Here is a 10,328-nt window from a genome sequence, read left to right on the forward strand (position 1 = left end):
TGTTAGTCTTGCCAAAAATACATAACCTCAATCTAATCATGAGAAGGAAACATCAGACAAATCCGAACAGGACATTCTACAAAATAACCAGCCAATACTCTTTTTTTTTTTTTTAAGATATTATTATTTGACAGAGAGAGAGATCACAAGTAGGCAGAGAGGCAGTTAGAGAGAGAGGAGGAAGCAGGCTCCCTGCTGAGGAGCCCGATGTGGGACTCGATCCCAGGATCCTGAGATCATGACCTGAGCCGAAGGCAGCGGCTTAACCCACTGAGCCACCCAGGCACCCCTCTGAACTCAATATTCTAAAGAGAGACTCCGATATCTATGTCTGCTTGAGGAAGAACAGGCTTAAGGAAGGAAGTGTCAGGGTTCTCTGGTATAAAGAAGTTTGCTGGATGTGTCCCTTCCATGGCGGAGGTGGGATTGGACTCTCAGAAGTGGGGGTGGAGGGAGGAAAGACACCTCAGTAAGTAAGGTTGTCCAGGTGGGAATCTGGTAGTCCCATTTGACGCACAGAGGAGAGACGTGAGCTTTAGATGTTTATATTCAGGAATCTGCAGGGGCACCTGGGTGGTACCATCCATTAAGCATCCAATTCTTAGTTTCTTTTAAAAAAATATTTAGCATCTTCAGCATGTAGGTAGGGGAAGCCAGAAAAGCTGCTGACACCATCTAGGTGAAGGGTGTTGGGAGAGATTTAACTGACGGACGGATGGAAGCCCCAGGAATAGACACATTTGAAGGATGGGTGAAGGAAAGGAGCTAGCAAAGGAGAAGACATAACCTCAGCACAGGGCACATGGACAAGGGAGGGGATGTTGTCTCGGTCGCCAAGAAAGACGGGAGGCATCCATTGTGCTGAAAATGCTGGAAGCAATGGAGCCAGGGCCCGGATGAAGGAACCCAGGAGTCAGAAGTGGGGTCCCAGCTTCCAGTGGGATGGGGTGGAAGGAGGGAGTTGGGAAGGTAGCAGAGGAGCTGTGGGAAGATTGCCATTTGTTAAGGCTGTGTGGAGAGGTCATGAGATAGCGTTGAGGAGAGTCAGCAAAAGTTTGTAAAAGCTGTTGTGGAGAAAGGGGTAAAGAAAACCAAGAAACAAAAACTAATTTGCGAGCAACCCGAGAGGGCCCGGCTGAGGTTGGAGATCCTGAATCTGAAACACGAGTTTCTGTGCTGTGTGGTTTGCTCTAGTGGGGCTCAGCTGCCCGTGGGGGGAGGGAACAGAAGGTTGGGAGTTGCTGGTTCTGGTTGAGTTTGGCTGGGTGGGCGTGGGCACACTGGCCTAGCTCTCGTGGCTTCTAGGAATTATGACCTCTGCACAAGCTGTCCCCTTGGTGTGGGGACTTTGTTCTGTCTTCTTTCTCTCCTGCAGGCTGACAGAGTGATGCAGAGACAGCTCAGAGGACCTCTCCCTGGGGAAACTCTTCCCCTTCATGGAAGCTTCTCAGCACGACATACTGAGATTATAGCACAGAGCTTATGTCTTGTCTTCTGACATGGGGAGGGATGGTGACCTCTTCATCTCCAACCAGCCCAGTGACCTTGATCCTCCCCTTTTGAGCACCCCGCTGTCCTAGTCTGGGATGCCTGTGGAACACCATTACAACACTGAAACCACCCGAGTGCTGGTGAGTATGCAGATGGGCATAGCTTTACTAACGCCCCTGGGGGATTGATGGGAGGGGTGGCAGAGGGGGAAGGGGAAGTCCGTTTATTTGCCTAGACAGCCGCCCTCTCCAGGGACATTAGAGTCACCTGTTTAACTCTTTCATTTCATAGATGAAGAAACTAAAGTGAAGGTCTAGGGAGCTTAAGCATTACTCAACTGTAATACAACTACTTTTTTTTTTTTTAATTGATGGGCTTTTGGGGAGCAATTTTACTTTTGGAAAAATTAAGGGGAACCTCAGAAAGTTCCCCTCTATGCCTCATTCCCCCTTCCAGTTTCCCCTGTTGCTAACATCTTGATTAGTGTGGTGCATTTCTTATAACTGAGCCAACACTGATACATTATTAACTCAAGTTCAGAGTTTACACTAGGGTTCATTCTGCTTTTTGCTCATCATGTGGGTTTGGACACATGTATCCACCTTTACAGTATTGTACAGAATAGCTTCACTGCCCCAGCAATGCCCTGTGCTGTCTATTCAACCCTCTTCTCATCTCTGCCTCTTCCAGAATGTCGTCTGAGATGACTAGATGACTAGAGTCATTCAGTATAGCCATTTTCAGGTTGGCTTCTTTTATTTAGCAATACACTTTGAAGTTTTCTCCATGCCTTTTTATGAGCTGATAACTCCTTTCTTTTGAGTGCTGAATGGTATTCCATTGTCTGGAACTTGCCGCTGTCCATTTATCTATTCATCTTTTTTTTTTTTTTTTTTAAGATTTAACTTATTTATTTGACAGAGAGATCACAAGTAGGCAGAGAGGCAGGCAGAGAGAGAGGAGGAAGCAGGCTCCCCGCTGAGCAGAGAGCCCGATGTAGGGCTCCATCCCAGGACCCTGAGATCATGACCTGAGCCAAAGGCAGAGGCTTTAACCCACTGAGCCACCTACATTCATCCTTTGAAAGACATGTTGTTTGCCTTCTTATTTTGGCAAATATGAATAGAGCTGCTTTAAATATTTCTGCATGTTTTGTGTGTGTGTACATAGTTTTCAACTTATTTAGGTAGATATCAAGAAGTGGGGTTGCTGGATTCTAAAGTATGAGTATTATGTTCTGTAAGGTATTGTCTAACTATCTTTTAAAGTAGCTGTACCATTTTGCATTCCCGCCAGTGATGAATGGGAGTTCCTGTTGCCTTATATCCTCACTGGCATTTGATATTAGGGCCTTGGATTTTTAGCCATTCTGACAGGTGTGCAATGAGATCTCATTGTCTTAACTTGGAATTCTCTGAATTGGCCATCTATAGATCTTCGTGAAGTGTCTGTTCAGATCCTTCGCCCAGTTTTTAATTGGGCAGTTTGTTTTCTTATTGTTGAGTTTTAAGAGTTCTTTGTATATTTTGATTTTTTAGAAGATTTTATTGTTATGTAATCTCTACACCCAAGGTGGGCCTCGAATTTATGACCCAGAGATTGTGAGCTGTATGCTCTACTGACTGCGTGAGCCAGGAGTCGGGTAATTCTTGGTGTATTTTTAGAAACCAGTTCTTTATCAGACATGTGTTCTGCAAAAATGTTCTTCCCGTGTGTGGTGGCTTATCTCTCCATTCTCTTAGTATAATTACTTTTTGTAGAAGTATAATGTGCATATACACACACATACGTTATGTATTTACATGTGTGTGTGTCCAAATCCTAAGTGTAGAGCTCTAAATATAATAAATGTCTTGATATATATACTTAATGTAAGTGTGTAATAAGTGTACAGATTGTAAGTGTACTTAATTTTTACAAAGTGCACGCCTCCAGGTAAGCAGCACCCAGATCAAAGGAGAAAACTTCCAACAGCCCCTAACGTCATTTCTGTGTCCCCTTTCGGTCACTCTTGGAGGCACTGGTGACAGCTATCCTGACCTCAGACAACATAGATTCGTGCTTCCTGTTTTACATTCAGCCACAAATAGACACACACAGAATATACTGCCTCTTGTATCTGACTTCCCTTGCTCATCCACGTTGTTGTGCACAGAAATCTTCTTCCATTCTGCTTTTCCTTTTCAATTATATATTATAGAAGCCCACAAGCGATGGGTGTTTGTGTGTGCGTGCGCGTGCACACGTGTGCATGTATGAACATGCAAGTGTGTCTGTGTGCGTGTTTTTTTCCACGTATTGCCTTCCCCTGTGTGTGGTTCTCCATCTCTCTTGAACGCAGTGGATTCACCCGACACTTCAGGTTCCTCTGGGTGGTGGATTGTTTGGCTAAGACGGCAAACCTTGTGTACACGGTGCTCCCCACTCTTCCCCATCCACCCTCACGGCATCCCTGATGCCCGGAGAAGGCCAGGCAGCCTCAGGGAGCTGGGAATGTGGCCCACAGTGCCAGGGGGGACGTGGAGCAATGCCTTCCCCTGGGACTGGGAGAAGGGCGGTGCTTTCCACTTCCTTTCGTCCCCTGAGGCGCCCTGGCTGTGACAGGGAAGCCGGGTAGAGAGGAAGAAGAGAGGATTTTAAGGCCAGCAGAGGCTTTTTTGCTTGTGGACTTTTTGAGGTGTTTTTTTTTGTTGTTGTTGGTGGTGGTGGTTTTTTTTTTTTTTTTGATGTTTGGGACCCCAGGCATATTCTTCCTACTCCCCATCACTCTGCGTGGGGTATCTCTCCCCATGGAGGAGCCTGTGATCCTGATAGGGGCTGAGATGCACAGAGGAAACCTGGGAGCTTAGCGAAGAGAACATGCGTCTGCTGACTACCCAGTGGGTGCCAGGCCTGTTTTAATTCTGTCTTCACCTCTAGGAACCAGATACTATTTCCCTCCATTTAACTGAAAACTGAGGTGCAGAGTGTGAATCTGTCCAGATCACACAGCTGCTAAGAAGCAGAGCCAGGATTTGGAAGCAGGTACAACAGACTCCAAACTTCTACTCACCCCAGTCCCGTGTTTTCTTTCTTTCTTTCTTTCTTTCTTTCTTCCTTCCTTTCTTTCTTTCTTTCTTTCTTTCTTTCTTTCTTTCTTTCTTTCTTTCTTTCCTTCCTTCCTTCCTTCCTTCCTTCCTTCCTCACTCTCTTTCTTTCTTCCTTCCTTCCTCTCTTTCTTTTTTAAGATTTTATTTACTTATTTGAGAAAGAGATCCGAGAGAGCATGAGCAGGGGGGAGGGGAAGGGAGAGATGCAGAGACAGAGGGAGAAGCAGACTCCCCACTGAGCAGAGACCCAGACCTGGGGCTCCATCCCAGGACACTGTGATCATGACCTGTGATCTGCCCTACCAAGGGCAGATGCTTAACCCACTGAGCCCCACAGGTGTCCCCACCCCAGTCTTTTCTTGACCACAGAATGCTGGGAGAGACTGAGGGCAGGGTTTGGGGAGGGATTCAGCTGTGCACGCAGCTGGAGCACCTCTCTCCACCCCGATGGGTGGGCTGGGTTCAGGGGGGAAGAGAACCCGAAACCAGTGTCACCAAGCCTGGGCTGCCACAGGTGCCTCCACACCACCCAGACCTCCATGGACCCTTGAGCCATAACTTACTAACTCTGTTTAATTTTCAAGATAGTCCTGTGGATTAGGCATGACTGTGTGAGGCACTTCTGCAGGGAAGAAACCAAGTGACTATAAGCTGCTTGCGCGAGGAGGACAGCTCCAGCGCTGCCCTGTCTTGTCCCCGGTGTGTCCACGAATTGCTCTACCAAGGCCCTGAGGAATGCAGGCAAAATGGTCTGTAAGTGCAGGTATTAACGCAGGTATCTGGGAGAAGGGGGATCACAAAGAATCTGCTCCCCGCTGGCAGGGACCACAAGGCAAATGTAGCGACCTCTACCCCCCATCCTCTCTGCATGTTTAATGAGCCCCTGCCTGAAGGTGTGGCAGCGCTCTACTCTTGCGCATTGCTTCCGTCTCTCCTCCAAGAATCCATTCTTCCGTTCTGTTCCCCACCCATCCCTCACCTGCAACACCACCTTCCCTCTGCAGCTGCCCTGCCCCAGACCTCTGTGTGCTCTTTTGAAAGAGAATCCCCCCCAAAGTGCTCCCAGGTTCTCCCAGCCCTGCTCTACCCAGTCTTGCCTTCGTTCTCTGCTGTACCCCGCTTCCTCGGTAAGCCCTGGGCCAGCTGCCGCGTCATCTCCTGTCTCCCCCAGTACTCCCGTGTCCCCCAAGCCACCCTCCCCCACAGAGCCTTCTCTCCTCCAGCCTCATAACCTTCCTCTTTAGTGGCCCCTAACTGCTCATGGCAGTGCAGATTTTCCACCTCTGGAAGTCTGATGAGGGGCCAGAACACATGTGGCTGATCCTTCCCCACAGCCTGGAAATGTTCCCGCTGCTTGCAGGGACCCAGCAGGAGGACAGGTGTGCTGTGTGGTCATAGAAGGAGAGTGCAGCCTGGACTCTGAGCCTGGAACATCAAATCCTGTGCCCTGACTTCCAGGGCCCTGCCCAGTTCTGAGAGTGTGTGTGTGTGTGTGTGTGTTTTCAAAGGGACTTACTTTCCCCTACTGAATGCTTTTTTTTTTTAAACTTTTTAAAAAATTTTTATTTATTTATTTATGTATTTGTCAGAGAGAGAGAGCGAGCAAGAGTGAGCACAAGCAGGCAGAGAGGCAGGCAGAGGCAGAGAGAAAAGCAGGCTCCCCACTGAGCAAGGAGCCCGATGTAGGGCTCAATCCCAGGACCCAGGGATTATGACCTGAGCCGAAGGCAGAGGCTTTAACCCACTGAGCTACCCAGGTGCCCCCCGAGTGCTTTTTTTTTTAAAAATGAGAGTTGAATTAACATTACCATCTATTTTTAACAATTTCTAGACAAGACCCATGACCTTGAGCAGTGGGGTTAGTGTCCAGATCTTGGGGATATACATGAGAGCATATCTGAGGGGGCCAGACAGAAACACAGTGAGTCCAAATTAAGCATCATGTAATTGTCAGAAGAGCCCTGGGCACAGATGAGGCCATGGGTAGCCCATATCAGTGAAAACGTTGGAAACTGAGGTCAGTAATCACTTGTCCACTTACACATTCTTTTTAGGGTAACTATGGAGTACCTACCACGTGTTTAACATGGTGATAGAAGCTGGGGATGGAAAAACAAGATTTTGACTTTCAAGTGCAGCAATATAATGGGATAGATGAAGTAATAAAACTGAAGCTTACACAGTGACCTTTTGAGGGTCAGGACCTCTGTGTCACGGGGATGAAGGGTACAGCATGGGGAATATAGTAACTGGTACTGTGTGGTGACAGATGAGAGTTATACTTGGTGCTGAGCAGGACATAATGGACAGCTTGTCAAATCACTGTGTTGTACACCTGAAACTAAAAAGACATTGTGTGCCAACTAGACTATGCTTTAAAAAAAAAAAAGAGAGAGAGAAAAGGGAAAATAAAATAATAGAAATCCTTAAGGCAGACTAGGGAGCCAGGGAAGACTTCCTGGAGGAGGTGACATCTGAGCTGAACCAATGAAATGAGTCCTTAATTCTCAAGGCACTTTCAGGTTCATGGATTGCTTTCACATTCATTATCATACATCGTTTTCTTTCTTTTTTTTTTTTTTTTAAAGATTTTATTTATTTATTTGACAGAGAGAGATCACAATCAGGCAGAGAGAGAGAGAGAGGGAAGCAGGCTCCCTGTCGAGCAGAGAGCCCTATGTGGGGCTCCATCCCAGGATCCTGGGATCATGACCTGAGTCGAAGGCAGAGGCTTTAACCCACTGAGCCACCCAGGTGCCCCCATACATCATTTTCTTCACAACCTTTTGATCTATCCCTGAGATAAAATATAATTCCAACTTACACATGGGAGGGGGGCCAGCTGTGCCCAGGCTTAAGTGGATTGCCCAAAGGTATCTCTCTCTCTCTCTCATTCTCTCTCTCTCTCTCTCTCTCTCACACACACACACACACACACAATGGCCAGCTTCCTGCTTCCTGGTTCTGGGCTCTTTTAGTTCATTACCAGGTGGCCTGCCCTCTGCAACCCCACCACACCCCAGTGTTGTTGAATGCAGCTGAAGACCAGATAACAATTTTCTGATAATCCCTGGCAGGCTTCCTGGAATTGGCATGGGGGACACCTCAGAATAGCCCAGGGGCCTTGCCCAGGACTCCACCCCTAGGAAATCCCCTGGTCTGTGACCCCTCCGACAGACAGCAGGTTTTGACCATCTGCCCCGATGCGCTGTGCTCCAGGGCCCCGGAGGGACTATTTCCTGGAGCCTTGGCCATGTGCTGGATGCGAGGCCGTGGGTGGTCGTGGCGTGGAAAGTCCACTAACTGCTATGGCCTTTGCTTCTGGGGAATTCCACCCTCACCCCAAGGCCCTTGACAGCCATCAAAATATACTCGATTTCTTTAAAATTAGGAAGTCATTGACACCTGTCACTTAGAGTAATCAGAGCTCTGTTTGTTCCCCTTACGTCTTCCTTTCCCCCACCACTTCCCCTCCCCCCCTAGGACCCAGGAGCCAACGTTTATCATTAAAGACTCTGTTAGTTCCAATCTCTGGATGCATAAGGAATCTTTAAATTATTTTTACTATGTTTTAATTAACTGTTAAGGACACAAGCAATGCAACAATAACTTCCCCTGTAAAACTGGCAGCTTACAGATAAAATCAGTAGAACCAGGCAGCACCCGCCCCTTCTCCTGGTGCTGGGGCCTGCCTCTGATGTAGCTGGGCACCACGACTGCCACGGGCGCCCCTCGCCCTCATTTCTCTTCCCAGCCCTGGATCCTGTGGGCCAAGGATATGCTCACAGGCACCAGGTGTCCAGGGAATGGATCCAGAAGGGGATTCACGCAGGTCTGGAAGTGGGCTTAGGACTCTCAGGAAGAGAACTCAGGGGTCTTGAGTTTGAGTGTGGTCTGGACTGGAGAACCTGGGGAAGCCGAGGACTCCTTGGCGGGAGGGAAGGGTCTGGCCCATCTGTCAGGGCGATGTTGTGGTGCCTTCCTCCCCATCCCACTAAGAGACAAAAGTGCTTAGCAGGCCTCCCTTTAACCTAGCAACATATGGAATATATATACCCATAGGAAATAAAAGGTGCTGTTTTGAAGGTTGTTCCCCTCCCCCCCACCTCGTGAATAATCTATCACACCGTATATATTGTTCTGCAACTTGTTTTTTTCACTTACTCTGCAGTGAGGATTTTCCACATAGCTCTATGCTTTTTTTTTTTTTTTTTAACTGTGGCTCAGTATGGGTATGATTATATTATAGTTTAGCTAAAGATAAGTAGTACTGGTTGAGTGTAATTTTTGTGTGTGTGCTAAAACTCAATATGGGAATTCCAGAAAATCCTCGCATTCTGAAAACTTGCACACTAAAAATATCAGGCTGAAAACAATAGGGTTGGGCACACCTTCCAAAGTGTAGGCATCTTGGTAACAGTATCTGACCTGGGGCAGTAATGGAGGGCTGGGGAGAAAATTCGGGCAGCTCAGACACTGCGGCTCTCCGCTGGAGGCTACCGGGCCAACTGTTCTGTTGCTGCCGCAGGTGACAGGGTAGTTTACAGGGTAGTGCAGATGGAAGGGAACGCTGAGCCAGGTGGGCACTGGAGGAAGTGTAACCCGCTTCCTGGGATGAGTCTCTGGGGACCAGAGCCCAGGTGCAGGCACGCATTTTAAATTTTCTTAAAATAGAGCTGAAGGGGCCCTATCCTCCACAGAGGGACAGGCAGAGGGCTTTTCCCTTTCTTTCTTTCTTTCTTTTTTTTTTTTTTTTAAGGTTTTGTTTATTTATTTGACAGAGATCATAAGAGGCAGAGAGAGGAGGGAAGCAGGCTCCCTGCTGAGCAGAGAGCCCAATGCGGGGCTGGATCCCAGGACCCTGAGATCATGACCTGAGGTGAAGGCAGCAGCTTAACCCACTGAGCCACCCAGGCTGCTTGTCCCTTTCTTGCTGAAGGACGCCGCTCTCTCCTTGCTACTCCAGCTCCCTTTGCTGGCTCGCTCGGGGGAATTGCATTTGAACCAACCCAACGTGCATTTGGTCGACCCGTGGTCTCCCTGTTCATCAGTTCTGGATGAGCTCCACAACGTTATAGAAACCTGTGTTCTAGAAGAAAAGCTAGTATAAAAGTGACAACATTGTACGTGCTCGCAAATATTAGTAAAAGGAGAGATGGGGGAAAGGAAGGAGGGGGGAGGAGGGAGATGGGGGAAGAGGAGGGGAGGGAAGGGGAAGGACTGAAGAGTCCTTTAAGGAAACGGAGGTTGAGAGATCCCACTCACGGCTCATCGGCGGTCCAACACGGGGGTCCGAAAGGAGGGCCCACACTGCATGTCTGAAGGCCCTTGAAGAAACTTTTGCTGTTCTAGGGGGAAAATAAAGACTGTGCGTGTGTATGATAGATTCCTTGAAGGGGGGTCTTTATTCTGCGATTGTCTTACTTTTTGTTTTAAAATGTCCTTGTTTGGGAAAGAACCGTCGTAAGAAATGGTGTTTCTGTATCTGTGTCTATCTATCTACACGTTCTTCTTTGGCAAAGTACAAAGCCATCTGCTTTTTGCTGGTCCTCCAAGTGTTTTGTGAAGTTTTGCTGATCTACCAAGTGCAGAAGCCTCAAAACCACTTAGGCCACCACTGACTTCTGAGTAAAATGGTCTCTAAACCATCCTGGGAAAATGGTAGATCATTTGTTCCTCAGACCCCAGGCTCTTTCGAATGGTCCAAAGGAGAAATCTGGCCCTTCAGTGTCCTGGCCTCAAGGTGAA

General features: G+C 47.9%; 1 long non-coding RNA gene across 1 annotated transcript; it reads left to right on the forward strand.

The window, feature by feature from the left end:
- The first annotated feature begins 1,148 nt into the window (after window positions 1–1,148).
- LOC106004269 lies at window positions 1,149–10,017 on the forward strand. Its single transcript, XR_001177212.2, has 4 exons — window positions 1,149–1,631; window positions 4,411–4,515; window positions 5,165–5,333; window positions 9,362–10,017. It is a non-coding gene; the product is annotated as an uncharacterized LOC106004269 (long non-coding RNA).
- Window positions 10,018–10,328: the final 311 nt, after the last annotated feature.

The sequence above is a fragment of the Mustela putorius genome, unplaced genomic scaffold (genome assembly GCF_011764305.1).
Source record: "Mustela putorius furo isolate JIRA1106 unplaced genomic scaffold, ASM1176430v1.1 tig00003988_pilon_pilon_pilon, whole genome shotgun sequence".
Taxonomy (NCBI): Eukaryota; Metazoa; Chordata; class Mammalia; order Carnivora; family Mustelidae; genus Mustela; species Mustela putorius.